Source organism: Macaca nemestrina, chromosome 5 (genome assembly GCF_043159975.1).
Source record: "Macaca nemestrina isolate mMacNem1 chromosome 5, mMacNem.hap1, whole genome shotgun sequence".
NCBI lineage: Eukaryota > Metazoa > Chordata > Mammalia > Primates > Cercopithecidae > Macaca > Macaca nemestrina.
Genome location: NC_092129.1, coordinates 149,435,152 through 149,457,417, shown reverse-complemented (window position 1 = coordinate 149,457,417; position 22,266 = coordinate 149,435,152). Strand labels below are relative to the sequence as shown.

General features: G+C 46.3%; 1 long non-coding RNA gene across 2 annotated transcripts; it reads left to right on the top strand.

Moving 5' to 3' along the window:
• The first annotated feature begins 1,117 nt into the window (after positions 1-1,117).
• LOC105474457 (uncharacterized) lies at positions 1,118-6,386 on the top strand. 2 transcript variants are annotated; one of them, XR_982778.2, is made up of 3 exons: positions 1,118-1,658; positions 3,774-3,910; positions 4,649-6,386. It is a non-coding gene; the product is annotated as an uncharacterized lncRNA (long non-coding RNA). The 2 variants fall into 2 exon arrangements; XR_982777.2 differs by having other exon boundaries at positions 1,122-1,658; positions 5,803-6,363.
• The last annotated feature ends 15,880 nt before the right edge of the window (positions 6,387-22,266 follow it).

Here is a 22,266-nt window from a genome sequence, read left to right as displayed (position 1 = left end):
AGTTCTGTTCTTTAAAAGCCCAAGTTTATTTATTTACTTATAAATCACAAACCATGATGCCATAAAAGCCCAAGTCTAAAGACAAGAGTGGAAATGCCCTCAACAGTACCTCCAGATCGGGTGGCTTTTTTATCCATCTCAGAGGCTCAAGCAATCTGCCCACCTCAGCCTCCCAAAGTGCTGGGATTACAAGCATAAGGCACTGCACCTGGCCAGTAAACTCATTTTATGTATGTGTGTGTGTGTGTGTATGTATGTATGTATGTATTTTCTTGAGGCAGAGTCTCACTCTGTTGCCCAGGCTGGAGAGTAGTGGCATGACCTCGGCTCACTGCAACTTCCACCTCCTGTGTTCAAGCGATTCCCATGCCTCAGCCTCCCAAGTAACTGGGATTACAGGCATGCGCCACTGCTCCCAGACCAAACTGAGGGTTGGGCTGCTATTTCTTTTGGCCCAATAACAAGATGTAGATGAACTGGGGAGGAAGAGAGTTTTTATTTCTGTAACCAGTGATGAAGAGAAGGCCTGGAAATTACGCCAGACCAACTCAAAATTACAAAGTTTTTCAGAGCTTATATACCTTCTAAGCTATATGTCTACATGTAAGTTTGCATTCATCTAAAGACATGTGATTAATTTCTTTTACTAAGGTCCAAGTCCTGAAGACCTTCTCTGGAGCCTCAGTGAATTTACTTAATCTAAATGGGTCCAGGTGCTGGGGTGATTACCCTTATCTTGTCTCCTGCTAAATCATGGAGGTTTGAGGAGTTCCTTCAGACCCCAATAAACTTGTTTGTGGAGGCCTGGGGAGCTTCCTCAGACCCCCCAGTAAAACTTGTTTAATCCTGAATGGGTCCCATTAAGAATTCCTTCATTATTTTGTCATGCTTTAAGGTCCAGGAAAGGCCTAGGCAAAACTCCTGATGGGCTTTTGTTACATCCCAGCCTTTGTACAAGGGCACTGGCTTTTAATGTTTAACTTAACCACGCAGTCAGTACTGAAACAGTTGTTACTGAGACCTGGCCTGCCACACCACAGTGCCCAGTGTAGGGTCCAGCCCTACGGGGCTTAGCGGGTGTGCTCCCCATGTGCGGAGATGAGAGGTTGTAATAAATAAAGACACAAGACAAACATAAAGAGAAAGCAGCTGGGCCCGGGGGACCACTACCACCAAGACGCGGAGACCAGTAGTGGCCCCGAAAGGCTGGGCTCGCTGATATTTATTGCATACCAGACAAGGGGGCAAGGTAAGGAGGGTGAATCTTCTAAGTGATTGACAAGGTGAAGCAAGTCACATGATTACAGGATAGGGGACCCTTCCGTTTTAGGTAGCGGAAGCAGAGAGGGAAGGCAGCATAGTTCAGCGTTTTCTTCCCTGCACTTATAAGAAAGATCAAAGATTTTAAGACTTTCACTATTTCTTTTACTGCTATCTACTACGATCTTCAAAGAGGAACCAGGAGTACGGGAGGAGCACGAAAGTGGACAAGGAGTGTGACCACTGAAGCACAGCACCACAGGGAGGGGTTTAGGCCTCTGGATGACTGCTGGCAGGCCTGGATAATATCCAGCCTTCCACAAGAAGCTGGTGGAGCAGAGTGTTCCCTGACTCCTCCAAGGAAAGGAGACTCCCTTTCGCAGTCTGCTAGGTAACAGGTACTTTCCCAGACACTGGCATTACTGCTTGACCAAGGAGCCCTCAAGTGGCCCTTATGTGGGCGTGACAGAAGGCTCACCTCTTGCCTTCAAGGTCACTTCTCACAATGTCCCTTCAGTACCTGACCCTATACCCGCCAGTTATTCCTAGGTTATATTAGTAATGCAACAAAGAGTAATATTAAAAGCTAATGATTAATAATGTTTATAATAATGATTACTAATTGTCCATGATCATCTCTATATCTAATTTGTCTTATGACTATTCTTATTCTAACTATTTTCTTTATTATACTGAAACAGTTTGTGCCTTCAGTCTCTTGCCTCGGCACCTAGGTAATCCTTCGCCCACAGCCCAGCTAATTTTTGTATTGATAGTAGAGACAGGGTTTTACCATGTTGGCTAGGGTGATCTCAAACTCCTGGCTTCAAGTGATCCGCCTGCCTTGGCCTCCCAAAGTGCTGGGATTACAGACATGAGCCACTGCACCCGGCCTTATTCTTGTTTTAAAAGTAGTGGCCGGACGGCCGAGCATGGTGGCTCGCACCTGTAATCCCAGCACTTTGGGAGGCCGAGGTGGGTGGATCACAAGGTCAGGAGATCGAGACCATCCTGGCTAACACAGTGAAACCCCGTCTCTACTAAAAAAACAAAAAATTAGCAGGGCATGGTGGCGGGCGCCTGTAGTCCCAGCTACTCAGGAGGCTGAGGCAGGAGAATGGCGTGAACCTGGGAGGCAGAGCTTGCAGTGAGCCGAGATCGCGCCACTGCACTCCAGTCTGGGTGACAGAGCAAGACTCCGTCTCAAAAAATAAATAAATAAAAATTAAAAAATAATAAAAGTAGGGGCCGGACTCAGTGGCTCACATCTGTAATCTCAGCACTTTGGGAGGCCGAGGCAGGAGGATGGCTTGAGCCCAGGAGTTCCAGACCAGCTTAAGCAACACGGCTAAACCCCGTATCTAAAACATACAAAAACATTTAGCTGGGACTGGTGGCATGCACCTATAGTTCCAGCTACTCTGGAGGTCAAGATGGGAGCCCAGGGAGGTTGAGGCTGCAGTGAGCCGAGATCGTGCCACTACACCCCAGCCTGGGCCACAGAGTGAGACCCTGTCTCAAAAAAATAAAATAAAATAAAATAAAAACTCCTACAAGGAAGAAAGTAGTCATCTTGATAGAGTCCTCTCCGTGTAGTGCTAGCACGATCTCTCAAGAGGCACCCAGTGTAGAGAAACGATGGTGAAGTTAGCAGCACCGAGGAGCAGGGTTTGAATCCCAGCTCTTTCATGTTTTAAATGTTGGGCTTTGGGGAAGTTATTCTACCTCTTTCAGCCTGTGCACCCTGTCTCATCATTAAAAAATGAGAATGGGCCGGGCGCGGTGGCTCAAGCCTGTAATCCCAGCACTTTGGGAGGCCGAGACGGGCGGATCACGAGGTCAGGAGATCGAGACCATCCTGGCGAACACGGTGAAACCCCGTCTCTACTAAAAAAAAAAATACAAAAAACTAGCTGGGCGAGGTGGCGGGCACCTGTAGTCCCAGCTACACAGGAGGCTGAGGCAGGAGAATGGCGTAAACCCGGGAGGCGGAGCTCGCAGTGAGCTGAGATCCGGCCACTGCGCTCCAGCCTGGGCGACAGAGCGAGACTCCGTCTCAAAAAAAAAAAAAAAAAAAATGAGAATGAGGCCAAGTGCAGTGGCTCATGCCTGTAATCCCAACACTGGGAAGCAGAGGCAAGAAAATTGCCCGAGGCTGGGAGTTTGAGACCAGCCTGGGCAACATAATGAGATCCCAATCTCTACAAAAAAATTTAAAAATTATCTGGGCATGGTGGCACACACCTGCGGTCCCAGCTACTCAGGAGGCTGAGGTGGGAGGATCACTGGAGCCCAGGAATTTGAGTCTGCAGTGATTGTTCCACTGCACTCTAGCCTGGGTGACAAAATGAGACCCTGTCTCAAAAAAAAAAAAAAAAAAAGTGAAAATGATAATACCTACTACGAAGGATTGCTTTGAGAAGAAATGAGATAATGTACACAAAGGTACATCACATATCACTTAGCATATGGCGGAGACTTTAAAAACTCCTGGCTTCGTTTTCCTGCATTAGGAGTTTATTGCTGTCAAAGTGATGGTCCCAAGAAGTCGAAGGAGGAGCCAGAGCACCGGACAGCTCAGCAGCAGTTTGTTTGGGCCGCCAAATGCCCCTCTTCCCTCCATATTGCCACTGACTTAGATCCTGGAGAGGTAAGGTTTTAAAAATATCAACCTATTATCTTATGTGTTTGGTAATCCTTGTAACCTGGTTCCCTATCTCAATGAAAAAAACCAAGGGTTCTGGCTTTATTACCTAAAGAAAGGAATGACAGTATAATACCAGTTATAAATGGGTCAAATTTTTGGCTTTGGAGTTTCAAAGACTCATGGCGTTTAAAAAAAAAAAAAAAGAAAGAAAGAAAAAATGGACCAGGCGCAGTGGCTCACGCCTGTAATCCCAGCACTTGGGGAGGCTGACGCGAGTGGATCACTTGCAGTCAGGAGTTCAAGACCAGCCTGACCAACATGGTGAAACCCCGTCTCTACTAAAAATACAAAAATTAGCCAGGTGTTGTGGCGCGTGCCTGGAATCCCAGCTACTCGGGAGGCTGAGGCATGAGAATCCCTTGAACTTGGGAGGTAGAGATTGCAGTGAGCTCACTGCACTTCAGCCTGGGCAACAGAGCAAGATTCTGTCTCCAAAAAAAAAAAAAAAAAGAAAATGGAGAGTTCCTTTTCTCAACACTCTCATTAATACATGCATGCACACACACTCTTGCATGTAGCCACAAATTCTCACATGTGCATGCACACACTCAAAGGACTAGATAAAGATTCTCCAGACTTTGCAGTAGGGAAGTCAGGTGGAAGCAGGGAGCTGGAATGGATAATGTATGAAGAAACTATTAATGTGTTTTTTCCTTTTATCCTGTTCTCTTTTGCCTTCAGCAAGTAAATGACCTCTTTCTTATTTGGTTGTGGCATCAATCTGCTTGTGAGGAGATTAAGATTGTTTCAGAAGAAACATAAAGAGAAGGAAAGGATAATATGCATTTGTTGAAATTCAAAATAGGATTTTGCAGCAAGACAATGGACTTGAAAACTGTACTATGAGAAAGAAATCGTTTTCTGCATTCATTTAGCTCCTATTTAACATAATCAAGAGCCAGATCTAGAATCAAGTTTCTACCAAAGGAGGAGATAATTTAATCTCTCATCTTTGATTTCTTGTATGTCCATATGAGGATAATAACACCTACCTCAACAGATTGTTTCCAAAGGCAACCCTTGTCTTTTGAAGTGGTAATTAGAGCCAGGAAGCCAAAGATAAGATATGAAAAGAATAAAAGAAAAGCCTACCACTTCTCATCTTGGGGTTTGAACAAGAGGCAGGCAGGGAGGTGAGAGTCAAGGAGATGACTTGGACTTGGGGGAATGGCTTCAGAAACATCCAGACAACAGAAGAGATCACTGAAGCTGCTACAAAATTTTGCCCATTGTAGATAAGTGGGCAAATCAGGATGCACTGGCAGGGAGACGGTCTGTTTTGTGTTACCAGCTCTTTGCCAGTGATGGGTATTGAATTGAGAGCCATGGGCCTGCCATGAGGCGTGGAGTGGGAAGAGGGTGACCTGGCAGCAGAGGCATGTGGTTTGCATAACTTGGTTAGGAGCTGAATGGGAGACATGGTGGAGATTCAGGGGGCCCACTGGGCTACCAAGAGCCACAGGGAGTTTGAGTCAGCCAGGAAGCACCAATGAGATCGGATCCAGCTAAGAGATCCATGAGAAACTCTAAATGTTGACTTTAGCCAAAGGCCAGCAGGACGAATGTGACCAAGTACATACTGACTCATAAACTGGAGGAGCTGGAGGACACACTGAGAACCCAAGGACCCTAGCTCTCCTCCTGTACCTGTCCCCAGGAGATTGCTTAAGCCACTCTATTTTCATACTCATGGGTTTGTGAGTTGTCTATGGTTTGTCTAATCCAGGCTGGGCTTGACAGGGCTTGGTAGGACTCCTTTAGTCCTGGTCCAGTGTCTATTCTGGGTCACAGCTGAAGGGGCAATGGATATCTGGAGTTTGCCTTTCTCTTGTCAGATCCCAGGAGTGCAAGAGGCCAAGCCAAACTACAAAAGCACATTTAAAGCATCTGCTTGCATCCTGTCCTCTGACATTCTGTTGGTACAAGCAAGTCACACAGCAAAGGGGATGGATGTACAATTAAATAATAAGGAAAAAGCAAAGAATTGGGAATAACAGTCCAAACCACCACAGGGCCCCACCTACCTCCAAGAAGTAATACCCTCAGATTGATCTGGGAAATCCAAGAGCAGATGATGTTTCCCATGTGCCAAGAATATCAGTGGAGCGTCACACAGAGGGCCCAAAAGCCAGCACACCAAGGATGATGGAGCAGGATGAAGAGACCCTGGGTCCTAGATAATATAGTTAAGGGGCTTTGCTGGCTGCTGAACTCCAGATATTTTTGTAATATGAAACAATTAAATGTCTTTATTAGCTGACATTATTAGCTGAGTTTTCTGTTGCTTTCATCTGAATGCATCCTAACTGTTGCAGGACTCTTTATTTTTATTTATTTATTTTTTGAGATAGAGTTTCACTCTTGTGGCCCAGGCTGGAGTGCAATGGCGCCATCTTGGCTCATTGCAACCTCCGCCTCCAAGTTCAAGCGATTCTCCCACCTTAGCCTCCCCAGTAGCTGGGACTACAGGCATGTGCCACTACGCCAGGCTAATTTTGTATTTTCACTGGTGATGGGTTTCACCATGTTGGCCAGGCTAGTCCTGACCTCAGGTGATCTGCCCACCTGGGCCTCCCAAAGTGCTGGGATTACAGGCTTGAGCCACCACGCCCAGCCTTGTTGCAGGACTCTTATTAACCCTATTTGTCCATGAGACCCAGAGACGTAAAGGCTGGAGGTCGGGTTTTTTGTGGTGGTGGTGGTGTTGTTGTTGTTTTCACGCAGCCCCCTGAACCAAAATAGGTTCAGAGAGACTCCCTGGAGGCTGGGTTTGATCTCAGACTTTATCTCCAGAGCACGTGCTTTTACCCACCATTATGGTATCCTACCTTCCAAGCTTGTGTGAGGTTGAAGGCTCTTATGTACTTGTAGTTTATTCAAAGGATAATATGGTAAAATGCCCTCATAGTGAAAAAGTGAAAGGTCTGTGCATGGCAGTAAAAAAGTGCCAATGTGACCTTGCTCTGGCCGGTGGCTGGCCAACTCAGGGAAGAGTCAGCTCCCAGAGGCCCCTACTCAGTTGTGAGGCTTGTCTTGGGATTGCCCCAGCTTTACTCAGAGAGGGATGCTGTAGTGATGGTGACTCCACCCAATAATTTAGTCAAACCTGCTTGCTTGAATCAGGCCTTTTCAAGTACCTCCTCCCTTCATTACTCTATTCTCCTTTGAGATAGTGGGAAGGAAATTTAGCAAATAGCTGGTCTAAGTCATCAGCTTTCAGATCCACTCTATAGATTAAGATATCTGGATCACATGGAAATATTTGTCTAAGCTGATACCAGGGACAGACCCAACCATGATCTCCCACCCAGGAGGTGCTCAGTCAGGGTTTACTGAATAAATGAACAAGCCATCATCTAGGATTAAGGACTGATGATTATCACTAGGATCCAGGGATAATTTGACTTAACGTTCTATTTGCCAGAATATTCAGGGTTATTGACATTCACGGAAACTGGCTGCTAGCCAAAGTCACACGAGACTGATCGGTAAGCTAGAATACGTGGGGCATTGGTCTTTCCAGTGAGCAGTGAATTCTTGTGCCTCTGCCTAAGGTACTTCCTAGTACTAAGGTGCAGATGCAGACTAAACAAGATGATTACCTAACATGAGCCAGAGGGCTCAGGACCTGGTGAGGGAAGTTTCTCCAGGGCCCTGCAGAAGCCACTGAGCTATCAGTGCCTTGGGTGGATTTAGGAATTTTGGAAGTGTGACTTAGGCCGGGTGCGGTGGCTCACGCCTGTAATCCCAGCACTTTGGGAAGCCGAAGTGGGCAGATCACGAGGTCAGGAGATCGAGACCATCCTGGCTAACATGGTGAAACCCTGTCTACTAAAAATACAAAAAATTAGCTGGGCGTGGGCGTGGTGTCGGGCGCCTGTAGTCCCAGCTACTTGGGAGGCTGAGGCAGGAGAATGGTGTAAACCCGGGAGGCAGAGCTGGCAGTGATCCAAGACTGCCACTGCACTCCGGCCTGTGCTACAGAGCAAGACTCCGTCTCAAAAAAACAAAACAAAACAAAAAGCTGGAAAATCTAGTCCTGCCCAAGCTCCTCTCTTTGTCTTTGAGGGGAGCCAGTCTCCAGAAATCTCTGCTGTCTTCCCCATTACCCTGCATGGCTGCTGGCTCCCAGGTGGTATGATGACCACCCCAGAATCTCCAGGTGTCCAGGGCCGCCTCTGCTGCATCTGCCACAACTCCCAGGCTTCACTGCCTCCTGTGATGATGGGGCCCTGGGGCTGACACAGCTCCGTCTCTTTAGGAGAGGCTCCTGCACAGAGGGACCTGGACTGTACTGATACCTCCTTGCCTAGGACTCTGCTTCCACAGCTAGGCTGCAGCCCTTCTTTTTTCCTGTCTTCTCCTTTGTTCTGAAGCAGGAGGCCTTCCTGGGGCACTCCAGTTTGCCCACATCCGGGGATAACTTGACTTACGTCCCATTTTGACGGTGTTTCTTTCACTCATTTGGCCAACCATATTTATTGGTGGCCAATTTTGTGACATCAGTGTGCTAAGTACAGGGGTGGTGGTACAGGTCCATGTAGCTTAGGGCCCAGCTGAGAATACCAACATTTAATGAGACATCACAATGAAATGTGCTGAGAGTCGTGGACCAGGGACACCTAATCTAGCAGGGGAGACAGCAAGGCCCTTTCTAACTATGTGAAGTTTATGATGAGAACTGGAGAATGAGTAGAAATTAGCCCCGTAAAAGAATGGGGGCAGAGAGGCTCACTGTTTTATACAAATTGCTTCCAATAGCAGAAAAATGCTTCATGAGATTGTTACCTAGATACAGAGTTATAACCAACATTAAAAACAAAACAAGCGGCCAGGCGTGGTGGCTTACGTCTGTAATCCCAGCACTTTGGGAGGCCGAGGCGGGCAGATCACAAGGTCAGGAGTTCGAGACCAGCCTGGGGAGGCCAACATGGAGAAACCCTGTCTCTACTAAAAATACAAAAATTAGCCGGGCATGGTGGTGGGTACCTGTAATCCCAGCCACTCAGGAGGCTGAGGCAGGAGAATTGCTTGAAACTGGGAGGCAGAGGTTGCAGTGAGCCGAGATTGTGCCACTGCACTCCAGTCTGGGCAACAGAGCAAGACTCCATCTCAAAAAAAAGAAAGAAAAGAAAAAAAAAAACTAAAAACAAAATAAGCAAACAAACAAAAAAAATTATGCCTTTCAAAAAGAGAAAAGAGAATATACTTTCAAACTATTTTATAAGACTTAATATAACCCAGTCTGGTCGCAGTGGCTCATGCCTGTAATCCCAGCACTTTGGAAAGCCAAGGCGGGTGGATCTCTTGAGGCCAGGAGTTCGAGACCAGCCTGACCAACATGGCGAAACCCCATCTCTACTAAAAATTTAAAAACATTTTTTTAAAAAAATTAGGCGACCGTGCTGGCACATGCCTGTAATCCCAGTTATTCGGGATGCTGAGACATGAGAATAGCTTGAACCTGGGAGGAGGAGGCTGCAGTGAGCTGAGATCGTGCCACTGCACTCCAGCTTGGGTGACAAAGCAAGACTCTATCTCAAAAAAAGAAAAAAATTAATATAACCTCTATAACAACATTAGACAAAGACAGTGAAAGAAAGGAAAGCTATAGGCTAATCTCACTGACAAACATACCTGGAAAAATCCTAAATAAAAGTTTTGCAAATCAAACCAAGCCGTGTGTGTGAGCATGTGTGTGTATTTGTGTAGCATGCTAACTTGACAATGAAAAATAAAAAATCCATAAATAATCTTATTTCACTTAGTATAATGTTTTTGAGGTTCATCAAAGTTGTAGCATGTAATGTATCACTACCGCATTCCTTTTTTTTTTTTTTTTTGTTCTTTTCTTGAGACAGGGTCTTACTCTGTTGCCCAGGCTGGAGTGTAGTGGTGTGATCATGGTTCACTGTAGCCTCCACCTCCTGGGCTCAAGTGATACTCCGACCTCTTGCCTTCCAAGTAGCTGGGACCACAGGCACGAGTCACCATGTCTGGCTAATTTTTTTTTTTTTTAATTTTTAGTGGACATGGGGTCTCCCTATGTTACTTACCTAGCTTGATCTCAAACTCCTAGGCTCCAGGGATCCTCTTGCCTCAGCCTCCCAAAGTGCTGGGATTACCGTGCTCAGCTGATCACTCCTTGTGTTCCTTTTATTTATTTTTTTCTTTGAGGCAGAGGCTTACTCTGTCACCCAGGCTGGAGTGCAGTGGTATGGTCACGGCTCATTGCAACCTTGACCTCTCAGGCTCAAGTGATCCTCCCATCTCAACCTCCCTAGTAGCTGGCATTCCTTTTTATGGCTGAATAATACTCCATTGTATGTACAGATCACAATTTATTTATCAGTTCATCAGTTAGTGGGCATTTGGGCTGTTTTCACCTTTCGGCTATTATAAATAATGCTGCTATAAACATTTTTATACAAGTTTCTGTGTGGATATATAATCTTCATTTTTCTTGGGTATATACCTGGGAGCGGAATTGCTGGATTATCTCATAGATAAACAAAGCCAAACACTAGCTAAAGTGGTAAGGACAGGACAGGCACAGTGGCTCACGCCTGTAATCCCCGCACTCTGGGAGCCTGAGGCGGGCGGATCACTTGAGGTAAGGAATTCGAGACCAGCCTGAACAACGCGGTGAAACCCCATCTCTACTAAAATACAAAAATTAGCTGGGCATGGTGGTACACACCTGTAATCCCAGCTACTCAAGAGACTGAGGCAGGAGAAGCGCTTGAACCCAGGAGGCGGACATTGCAGTAAACCAAGATTGTGCCATTGCACTCCAGCCTGGGCCACATAGCAAGTCTCTGTCCAAAAATATAATAAATAAATAAATAAAGTGGTGTCTGGGCACGGTGACTCATGCCTGTAATCCCAGCACTTTGGGAGACTGAGGTGGGCAGATCACGACGTCAGGAGATCAAGACCATCCTGGCTAACACGGTGAAACCCCATCTCTACTAAAAATACAAAAAAATTAGTTGGGCATGGTGGCGGGTGCCTGTAGTACCAGCTACTCGGGAGGCTGAGGCAGGAGGATGGCATGAACTCGGGAGGTGGAGCTTGCAGTGAGCAAATATCACGCCACTGCACTCCAACCTGAGCAACAGAGCAAGACTCTGTCTAAATAAATAAATAAATAAAGTGGTAAGAACAGATGTTAATCAGTGACATACTACGGCAATAGGGAAAAGAGTCTAGCTTGAACTGAACTCAACTTTGATTTGTAGAGATAACTGGGCATTTTTTTTTTTTTTTTTTTTTTTTTTGAGACGGAGTCTTGCTCTGTCGCCCAGGCTGGAGTGCAATGGCCGGATCTCAGCTCACTGCAAGCTCTGCCTCCTGGGTTTATGCCATTCTCCTGCCTCAGCCTCCCGAGTAGCTGGGACTACAGGCGCCTGCCACCTCGCCCGGCTAGTTTTTTGTATTTTTTAGTAGAGACGGGGTTTCACCGTGTTAGCCAGGATGGTCTCGATCTTCTGACCTCGTGATCCGCCCGTCTCAGCCTCCCAAAGTGCTGGGATTACAGGCTTGAGCCACCGCGCCCGGCCATAACTGGGCATTTTAAAGCGAGAATGAAAGAATAGAGAGACAGGGTGAGTGGGGGCTCAATGACGTCAGAGAAGTGACAGATTACAAAAAGTGGGAAGGTGGTTGGTCTGTGTTAAGCCCACCTAGGCTTGTTAGCTGGGGCTTATCACTAGGCTCCTACACTCTCACAGCAGCTAGGAAACAGGAGCCCTACCTTCAGCTGTGGACTGGAACAAACAGTACATTCTTTTGGCAGCCTTGAGTTCTCTCAGTCAGACACTTTAAAGGGCATTAGGGTCATCCTAGAGATGTGGCCTTGAACTGTTAGAAACTATGTTAGTGTTCATGAAAGTCTTTATCAGGTTGGACACAGTAGCTCACGTCTGTAATCCCAGCACTTTGGGAGGCTGAGGTGGGCAGATCACCTGATGTCAGGAGTTCGAGACCAGCCTGGCCAACATAGTAAAACCCCGTCTCTACTGAAAGTACAAAAATTAGCCAGGCGTGGTAGCAGGTGCCTGTAATCCCAGCTACTCAGGAGGCTGATGCAGTTGAATCGCCTGAACCCAGGAGGCGGAGGTTGCAGTCAGCTGAGATCGCACCACTGCACTCCAGACTGGGTGACACAGCAAGACTCCGTCTCAAAAAAAAAAAAAAAGAAAAGTCCTTATCATCCAAGATTGAGGCCTAACTGAGAAAGGGTTCAGAGGAACCTGGCGTGCATTTGGTCAGGAGAGAATCTTTGTTTGTATGGCAAATCTGTGTTTAACTCTAAAAAATGCTGGTTATCTGGCCAGGCATGGTGGCTCATGCCTGTAATCCTAGCACTTTGGGAGGCTGAGGTGGGTGGGTCACTTAAGGTCAGGAATTTGAAATCAGCCTGGCCAACATGGTGAAACCGCATCTCTACTAAAAATACAAAACAAAAACAAAAACAAAAACAAAAAATCTAGCCAGGCGTAGTGGCAGGTGCCTGTAATCCCAGCTACTCAGGAGGCTGAGGCAGGAGAATTGCTTGAACCCGGGAGGTGGAGGTTGCAGTGAGCCAAGAACGGGCCATTGCACTTCAGCCTGGGGGCAACAAGAGTGAAACTCCATCTCAAAAAAAATTCCTGGTTATCTTCTTTATCTTTTTTTTTTGAGACGGAGTCTTGCTCTGTTGCCTAGGCTGGTGTGCAGTGGCGCAATCTCGGCTTGCGGCAACCTCCACCTCCCAGGTTCATGCCATTCTCCTGCCTCAGCCTCCTGAGTAGCTGGGATTACAGGCGCCTGCCACCACACCTGGCTAATATTTTGTATTTTTAGTAGAGATGGGATTTCACCGTGTTAACCAGGATGGTCTCGATCTCCTGACCTAGTGATCCTCCTGCCTTAGCCTTCCAAAGTGCTGGGATTACAGGTGTGAGCCACCATCCCCGGCCCCTGGTTATCTGTTTGTACCATTTGAAATATATGAAAATATACTGGTTTTGCAAACATTGAATTAATAATAAAAGCCATGCCATAGCAGACTACATCATATATAGGTATATAACCAAGAAAGAATTACTATCTAGAATTTACAAAGAACTTCTACAAATTGATATGAAAAAGACAACCAACCCAAGAGAAAAAAAAATTAAATATAGGAAAGACAATCCCTCAAAGAGAAAATAGAAAATGTAAATTAATATTGACATTTTGGGCTTCCAAAAAAAAAGCAAATTAAAATAACGACAAGGGCTGGGTGCAGTGGCTCAGGCCTATAATGCTAGCACTTTGGGAGGCTGAGGCTGGTGGATCACGAGGTCAGGAGCTCAAGACCAGCCTGGCCAAGATGGTGAAACACCATCTCTACTAAAAATATAAAAATTAGCCAGGTGTGGTGGCAGGCACCTATAATCCCAGCTACTCAGGAGGCCCAGGCAGGAGAGTTGCTTGAACCCGGGGAGGGGGTGGGTGGGGGTGTGGAGGTTGTAGTGATCCGATATACCACCACTGCACTCCAGCCTGGGCGACAGAGTAAGACTCCATCTCAAAAAAAAAAAAAAAAATTAATTAATTAATAAAATAAAATAAAATAATGAGGTGAAAAAAATAATAAAATTAATAATAAAATAACAAGGTGACATTCATTAAGTTGGCAAAGACAGGTTTGGGAATATCAGATGTTGTTGAAGCTCCAGGGCAACAGGGACTCTCTTCTAGTGGATGGGAGTGTAAACTGGAAAAACCACTATGGAGACCATTTGGCAATACCTAGTAGACTTGATAATACAATTCTACCTATGAGCTTATACCTAGCCTCTCCCACATTTGCTCAAGAAGGCATGCAGAAGTATGTTCATTGCAGCATTTTTTAATATAGCAGTATATAAAGTAATTGGAAATACTTTAAAATCCATAAACAGAAGAATGGATACATTATTTGTGATATATTTATATAATTGAATATTAAAGAGCTGCATTATCCAACATGGTAGCAATGAGCCACATGTGGCTATTTAAACTTAAACTTAAATAATTAAAATTATGTCTATGTGTCACATTTAAAAAATTTAAATTTAGTTCCTTGGCCAGGCACGGTGGCTCATGCCTGTAATCCCAGCACTTTGAGAGGCCAAGGCGGGTGGATCAGGAGGTCAAGGGATAGAGACCATCCTGGCCAACAGGGTGAAACCCAATCTCTACTAAAAATACCCAAATTAGCTGGGTGTGGTGGTACACGCCTGTAGTCCCAGCTACTCAGGAGGCTGAGGCAAGAGAATCGCTTGAACCCTGAAGGTGGAGGTTGCAGTGAGCTGAGACCACACCACTGCACTCCAGCCTGGCGACACAGCAAGACTCCATCTAAAAAATTAGTTCCTTAGTCACATTAGCCACACTTCAAGTGCTCAGCAGCCACATGTGATTAGTGAGTACTATATTAGACGATGCTGATATAGAAAATTTCCATCATTGCAGAAAGTTCTATTGGACAGCACTGTTCTACAACATAAAATGAGCTAACTGGGTCTAAAGATTTCAAAAAGAAAAAAAAAAAAACAGAAAACATCAAAATATAAGACTAAAAAATATGAAGTACATCAGAAAAAGAAAGTAAGTTGTAGAACACATAGAATATCCTCCTATTTAAAATTTGGTACAGCATGATGACTAGAGTTAATAATAATGTATTGTAGGCCGGGCGTGGTGGCTTACGCCTGTAATTCCAGCACTTTGGGAGGCTAAGGAGGGCAGATCACCTGAGGTCAGGAGTTCGAGACCAGCCTGGCCAATATGGTGAAACCCCATCATTACTAAAAATACAAAAATTAGCTGGGCATGGTGGCACGCACCTGTAGTCCCAGCTACGTGGGAGGCTGAGGCAGGAGAATCTCATGAACCTGGGAGGCAAAGGTTGCAGTGAGACATATTGCACCATTGTACCTCAGCCTGGGCATCATAGCAAGACTCCCTCCCAAAAAAACCAAAACAAAACAGGCCAGGCACAGTGGCTCATGCCTGTAATCCCAGCACTTTGGGAGGCCAAGGCGGGAGGATCACGAGGTCAGGAGATCGAGACCATCCTGGCTAACATGGTGAAACCCCGTCTCTACTAAAAATACAAAAAAAAACCCCAAAATTATCTGCATGGTGGCAGATACCTGTAGTCCCAGCTACTCGGGAGGCTGAGGCAAAAGAATGGCGTGAACCCAGGAGGCAGAGCTTGCAGTGGGCCGAGATCGAGCCACTGCACCCCAGCCTGGATGACAGAATGAAACTCTATCTCCAGAAAAAAACAAAACACCACAAAACAATACATTGTATTCTTGAAAAATGTTAAGAGATTGAATTTTGTGTTCTCACCACAAAATGATAATTATGTGAGGTAAAGCATATGTTAATTAGCTAGATTTAGTCATTCCAAGTTTATATATGCTTCAAAATAGCATTTAAACGCTATGGAAACTAAGAATTAGGCTGGGCACAGAGGCTCACACCTGAAATCCCAGCGCTTTGGTAGGCCAAGGCAAGAGGATTGTGTGAACCCAAGAGTTTGAAAACAGGTTGGGGGGCCGGGCGCGGTGGCTCAAGCCTGTAATCCCAGCACTTTGGGAGGCCGAGATGGGCGGATCACGAGGTCAGGAGATCGAGACCATCCTGGCTAACACGGTGAAACCCTGTCTCTACTGAAAAATACAAAAAACTAGCCGGGCAAGGTGGCGGGCGCCTGTAATCCCAGCTACTTGGGAGGCTGAGGCAGGAGAATGGCGTGAACCCAGGAGGCGGAGCTTGTAGTGAGCTGAGATCTGGCCACTGCACGCCAGCCTGGGTGACAGAGCAAGACTCCATCTCAAAAAAAAAAAAAAAAAAAATAGAGAAAACAGCTTGGGCAACATAGGCAGACCATGTCTCTGCAAAAAATGCAAAAAATTAGCTGGGCGTGGTGGCTGGAGCTTGTAGTTCCAGCTATAGGCTGAGGTGGGAGGATCACTGGAGCCCAGGTGTTTGAGACTGCAATGAGCCGTGACTATGGCAGTGCACCCCAGTCTGGGCAACACAGTAAAACTGTCTCAAAAAATAATGAAAATAAAAATAAAAAAGCAGGCCAGTCGCAGTGCCTCACGCCTGTAATCCCAGCACTTCGGGAGGCTGATGTGGATGGATCACTTGAGGCCAGGAGCTCAGGCCCAGCCTGGCCAACAAGGAGAAACCCCATCTCTATAAAAAAATACAAAAATTAACTGGACATGGTGGTGCATGCTTGTAGTCCCAGCTACTCTGGAGGCTGAGGCATGAGAATCTCTTGAATTCAGGAGGTTGAAGTTGCAGTGAGCCAAGAAGATCACGCTACTGCATTACAGTCTGGGCAACAGAGCTAGAATTTGTCTCAAAAATAAATAAATAAATAAATAAATATTTAATTAATAAATAACCAAACCAAAACCAAACCATCATGTTGTATATGATAAATACATAAAATGTATCTGTCAATTTAAAAATAATAGGCCTGGCACGGTGGCTCATGCCTATAATCCTAGCACTTTGGAAGGCTGACGCGGGTGGATCACTTGCAGTCAGGAGTTTAAGACCAGCCCGGCCAACATAGCGAAACCCTATCTGTACTAAAAATACAAAAATTACCTGGGTGTGTAATCCCAGCACTTTGGGAAGCCGAGGTGGGCAGATCACGAGGTCAGGAGATTGAGACCATTCTGGCTAACATGGTCTGTACTAAAAAACTACAAAAAATTAGCTGGGCTTGGTGGCGGGTGCCTGTAGTTCCAGCTACTCGGGAGGCTGAGGTAGGAGAATAGCGGAGCTTGTGGTGAGCTAGACTGCGCCACTGCACTCCAGCCTGGGCGACAGAGCAAGACTCTGTCTCAAAAAAAAAAAAAAAAAAAAAAAAAACCTGGGTGTGGTGATGGGCTCCTGTAATCCAGCTACTCTGGAGGGTGAGGCAGGAAAATTGCTGGAACCTAGGAGGTGGAGGTTTCATTTACCCGAGATAGCGCCACTGCATTCCAGCCTGGGTGACAGAGTGAGACTCTGTCTCTAAATAAATAAATAAATATAATAAAATAGGCCAGGTGTGGTGGCTTATGCCTGTAATCCCTGCACTTTGGGAGGCTGAGGCTGGTGGATCACCTGAGGTCAGGAGTTTAAGACCAGCCTGGCCAACATGGTGAAACTCTGTCTCTACTAAAACTACAAAAATCAGCTGGGTGTGGTGGCACGGGCCTATAAACCCAGCTACTCAGAAGACTGAGGCAAGAGAATCACTTACACCTGGGAGACAAAGGCCGAAGTGAGCCAAGATTGCACCACTGCACTCCAGCTTGGGCAACAAAGGAAGATTTCATTTCAAAAAAAGAAAATAATAATAATAATAATCCATAAATAAATAAAGTTTGGAAGAAATTGATGACGTTCGTTGTCTTCAGCGGAGGGCAGTATGTGGATGAGGGATGAAGTGGCAGGGAGACTGTCACACATACCCTTTTTCTTCTTTTACACTTCAAACCCTGCAGTTGTATCATGTATTCAAAAATAAAATAAATGCTTCCAGTACCAATCAAGTCCAGGAAAAAAGCCGAATTGGCCGGGTGCGGTGGCTCATGCCTGTAATCCCAGCACTTTGGGAGGCCAAGGTGGGCAGATCACCTGAGGTCGGGAGTTCGAGACCAGCCTGACCAACATGGAGAAACCCCGTCTCTACTAAAAATACAAAATTAGCCGGGCGTGGTAGCACTTGTCTGTAATCCCAGCTACTCAGGAGGCTGAGACAGGAGAATCGCTTCAACCTGGGAGGCGGAGGTTGCGGTGAGCCAAGATCGCGCCATTGCACTCCAGCCTGGGCAACAAGAGTGAAACTCTGTCTCAAAAAATATATATAATATAAAATAAAAAAGAAAAAAAAGGAAAAAGGCCGAATACGTGTACAATCTGTATGGATGTTGACATATCATATTTATTAGTTATTTATTGAAAGCCATCCACCAGGTTATGCTTTTTTATTTTTGTTTTTTTGAGATAGAGCCTTGCTCCGTCACCCAGGCTGGAGTGCAATGGTGTCATTTTGGCTCACTGCAACCTCCGCCTCCTGGGTTCAAGTGATTCTCCTGCCTCAGTCTCCCTAGTAGCTGTGATTACAGTGAGCTGAGATCACAGGTGTGTGCCACCATGCCTGGCTAATATTTATATTTTTAGTAGAGACAGGGTTTCGCCATTTTGACTAGGCTGGTTTCGAACTCTCAACCTCTAGCCTGTAGTGATCTGCCCCCAATGGCCTTCCAAAGTGCTGGGATTACAGGTGCGAGTCACCTCACTGCACCTAGCCCCAGGTTATTTTTAAAACATACTCTCGTGATTCTTCTCTGTGATGATTCTATGTTTCCAAAGTGTGAAATTTATCAGTACTGAAATTTCCTGTCTTTTTTATTTATTTATATATATTTTTGAGACGGAGTCTCACTCTGTCACCCAGGCTGGAGTACAGTGGTGTGATCTCAGATCACTGCAAGCTCCGCCTCCCAGGTTCACTCCATTCTCCTACCTCAGCCTCCCAAGTAGCTGGGACTACAGGCGCCCACCACCACGCCCGGCTAAGTTTATACATATATATATATATATATATATATATATATATATATTTTTTTTTTTTTTTTTTTTTTTTTTGAGATGGAGTCTTGCTCTGCCCAGGCTGGAGTGCTGTGGCGCGATCTTGGCTCACAGCAAGCTCCGCCTCCTGGGTTTATGCCATTCTCCTGCCTCAGCCTCCCGAGTAGCTGGGACTACAGGTGCCTGCCACCACGTCCAGCTAATTTTTTGCATTTTTAGTAGAGACGGGGTTTCATCTTGTTAGCCAGGATGGTCTCGATCTCCTGACCTCATGATCCACCCGCCTCGGCCTCCCAAAGTGCTAGGATTACAGGCGTGAGCCACCGCGCCCGGCTAGTTTTTGTATTTTTAGTAGAGACGGGGTTTCACCGTGTTAGCCAGGATGGTCTCGATCTCCTGATTACAGGCGTGAGCCACCACGCCCAGCCTTTTTTTTTTTTTTTTTTTTGATATAGAGTCTTGCTCTGTTGTTCAGGCTGGAGTGCAGTAGCAGTATCTCAGCTCACTGCAACCTCTGCCCCCCAGGCTCAAGCAATTCTCCTGCCCCAGCCTCCCAAGTAGCTGGGATTACAGGTGCCTGCCACCACATCCAGCTAATTTTTGTATTTTAGTAGAGACGGGGTTTTGCCATGTTGGCCAGGCTGATCTAGAACTCCTGACCTCAGGTGATCCGCCCAGGATGGCCTCCCAAAGTCCTGGGATTACAGGCATGAGCCACCGTGCCGGACCTGTGTTACTTATTTTAAAAAGAGGGCAAATTGGCCAGGCGTGGTGGCTCACGTCTGTAATCCCAGCACTTTGGGAGGCCGAGGTGGGCAGATCACAAGGTCAGGAGATCGAGACCATCCTGCCTAATACAGTGAAACCCCGTCTCTACTAAAAATACAAAAAATTAGCCGGGCGAGGTGGCAGGTGCCTGTAGTCTCAGCTACTCGGGAGGCTGAGGCATGAGAATGGTGTGAACCTGGGAGGCGGAGCCTGTAGTGAGCTGAGATTGCACCAATGCACTCCAGCCTGGGCAACAGAGCGAGACTCTGTCTCAAAAAAAAAAAAAAAAAAAAAAGAGGGTAAATTATTAGTGTTGGTGTGGTATAATGTGAAATATATTTGATCTTTGTTTCCGTTCCCGTCACAGAACTCCTAACACTTGGAATTTCCAGAGTGATGAGTGTCTTTTATTTTTTTTGAGATGGAGTCTTGCTCTTGTCACCCAGGTTGGAGTGCAATGGCATGATCTCGGCTCACTACAACCTTCACCTCCCAGGTTGAAGCAATTGTCCTGCTTCAGCCTCCCGAGTAGCTGGGATTACAGATGTGTGCCCCCACGCCAGGCTAATTTTTGTAGTTTTAGTAGAGATGGGCTTTCATCATATTGGCCAGGCTGGTCTCGAACTCCTGACCTCGTGATCCGCCTGCCTCAGCCTCCTAAAGTGCTGGGATTACAGGTGTAACCCACCTCGCCCGGCTGCTGTTTTATTTTTTAACTTTTTTTTTTTTTTTTACTCGAATAGAAACAGGCAAATTACTATGTTGTCAGACTGGTTTTGAACCCTTGGGCTCAAGTGATCCTCCTGCCTCTGCTTCCCAAAGTGTTGGGCCCCAGTGCCAGGCCAGGAGTGTCTTTTATTATTCATAATGAGCTCTTTCGGATCACACCAGAGTTTATGCTAATGAGATGAGTTAGGGTGAGGCCCCTAAGTAGCCTCAGGATGGGGCTGGTCACCAGAAAGACCAAGGTATTAAAGGAGTAGATTTGGAATTTTCAGCCTCACCCACCAACTTCCAGGAAAAGTAGTGGTGTTTGAAGGTTAAGCTTTATAAAAACTCCTTTTTTGGCCAGGCACGATGGCTCACGCCTGTAATCCCAGCACTTTGGAGGCTGAGGCGGTTGAATCACGAGGTCAGTAGTTTGAGACCAGCCTGGCCAACATAGTGAAACCCCTGTCTCTACTAAAAATACAAAAATTAGCTGGGCATGGTGGCGCACCCCTGTAGTCCCAGCTACTCGGGAGGCTGAGGCAGGAGAATCACTTGAACCCAAGAGGCAGAGGTTGCGATGAGCCGAGATCAGGCCACTGCACTCCAGCCTGGGCAACAGAGTGCAACTGCCTCTCAAAAGAAAAAAAAAAAAAAAGAACTGATGGGCTGGCAGGGTACTGACACTTGGAGGTGCTGGGAGGGTGGTTCCCAGATGGGCCCCGGAAGCGCCAAGTCTCTTCCTCCCCAAAGGTCACTCTATGCATCTTTTAAATCTAGCTATTCATCTATATCTTTTATAATGTCCTTTATAATTAAGTGATAAATGTAAGTGTTTCCCTGAGTTCTGTTAGCAATCCTAGCAAATTATGAAGCCAAGGAGGGGGTTGTGGGAACCCTGATTTATAGCGGGTTTGTCAGAAGCACAGATCACAGCCTTGGTCTTGGAATTAGCATCTAAAGTGGGGGGCAGTCTTTTGGGACTCAGCCCTCCACCTGTGGAGTCTGATACCATCTCCAGGTAGCTAGTGTCTGAACTGAATCGAATAGGACACTCAGTGTTTGCTGGATGACTGCTTGGTGTATGGGGGAAAGTCCCACACGTCTGGTCACAAGTGTTTTGTGCTGTGTGAGCAGACAGGGAGGGTCTTCAGGGATTATAGAAATTTAATCATCCTGAGCAATTGGCTTGTTTTACAACCTCCTGCCCTGCAGCCTCTTTTTTCCTAAACCCTGTGTTGAATGCAGTCACCTGGTTGGTTAAAACTGGCTCCTGGCAGACCCCAGCAACTTGTAGATAAACCCGAGTGAAAGTTCCTCATTACCATGCTGAAGTCTCCATCCCGGGAGGAGCTGCGGCTTCATTCTCACAGCGTGTGACCTGTGTGCGGGCGTGATGATTCACTGTGTTTCCACAACTGGCACCCGTCCTCTACATGCAATGAGGCACCCTCTCCCCTCCCCATCGCCCCCTAAAATCCTCCTGTCACTTCTTTCCGGGGGACACTGCTTTGGAGAATCCTACCAGTGCTAATCTTACTTGTGACGAGTAATTGAACTCCTATTAATTAAAACCTGCCTTGTGGAGAGTCATTTGTTATTTGCCAGGCAAACAAACCCCAGTTTTTTTCAGGTAACAAGAGTATGGTGGAAGAAAACAGTTTATGTCAGGCACCGTGGTGCATGCCTGTAATCCCAGCACTTTGGGAGGCTGAGGCAGGTGGGAGGAACACTTGAGCCCAGGTGTTGGAGACCAGCCTGGACAACATAGTGAGACACCCCTAACTCCACCCCCTTAAAAAAAAAAAAAAAAACAGAGGTAATCCCAGCACTTTGGGAGGCTGAGGCGGGCGGATCATCTGAGGTCAAGAGTTGGAGACCAGCCTGGGCAACATGGTGAAACCCTGTCTCTATTCAAAATGTAAACAAATTAGCCAAGCATGGTGTAGGCGCCTATAATCCTAGCTGCTCAGAAGGCTGAGGCAGGAGAATTGCTTGAACCCAGGAGGTGGAGGTTGCAGTGAGCCAAGATCCTGCCATTGCACTCCAGCCTGGGTGACAGATTGAAACTCAGTGTCAAAAAAAACAAAAAACAAAAAAACAAAAAAAAGAGGCCGGCCGTGGTGGCTCACACCTGTAATCCTAGCACTTTAGAAGGCTGAAGCAGGTAAATCACCTGAGGTCAGGAGTTCGAAACC